Source organism: Buceros rhinoceros, unplaced genomic scaffold (genome assembly GCF_000710305.1).
Source record: "Buceros rhinoceros silvestris isolate BGI_N320 unplaced genomic scaffold, ASM71030v1 scaffold36604, whole genome shotgun sequence".
Classification (NCBI taxonomy): Eukaryota; Metazoa; Chordata; class Aves; order Bucerotiformes; family Bucerotidae; genus Buceros; species Buceros rhinoceros.
Window position 1 is genome coordinate 12,439 of NW_010408248.1, and position 426 is coordinate 12,864.

Genomic DNA, 426 nt, shown 5'->3' on the forward strand with positions numbered 1-426 from the left:
GAGATGTATCTGGGCATGTAAATTGTACGTGTAGACTTTAATAAAAGTTTTTAAATTGGAACAACAAATCCAATAAACAGACACCTGGTTAACGGTCATCTTCTGTGCTGTGAAAAGCCTGTATTACGGGCGGGATGGATTGAAATATGCTGAGAACCGCGATCTCTGTTCCTGCCAAGCAGTGCCTGTGCTCTGGTCAGCGTGGTCCCTGCACCCTGGGTGGGCTTGGCCATGCAAACGGGTTATGAGGAGGGACCAGGGCTGCAGGTCACTGCTGCGTCTCCTGCTGCTGCGAGGGGTCTTTGGGGTTCATCAAGAGAAAATAAAAGTTAAACTTCACGTGTGTTGAGTTTGTGCAGTTTTCTTCTGCCTTTCCGAGTACTGCAGTGGGGTGTTGATAACCTCTGGGGCACAACGGCAGCCCCC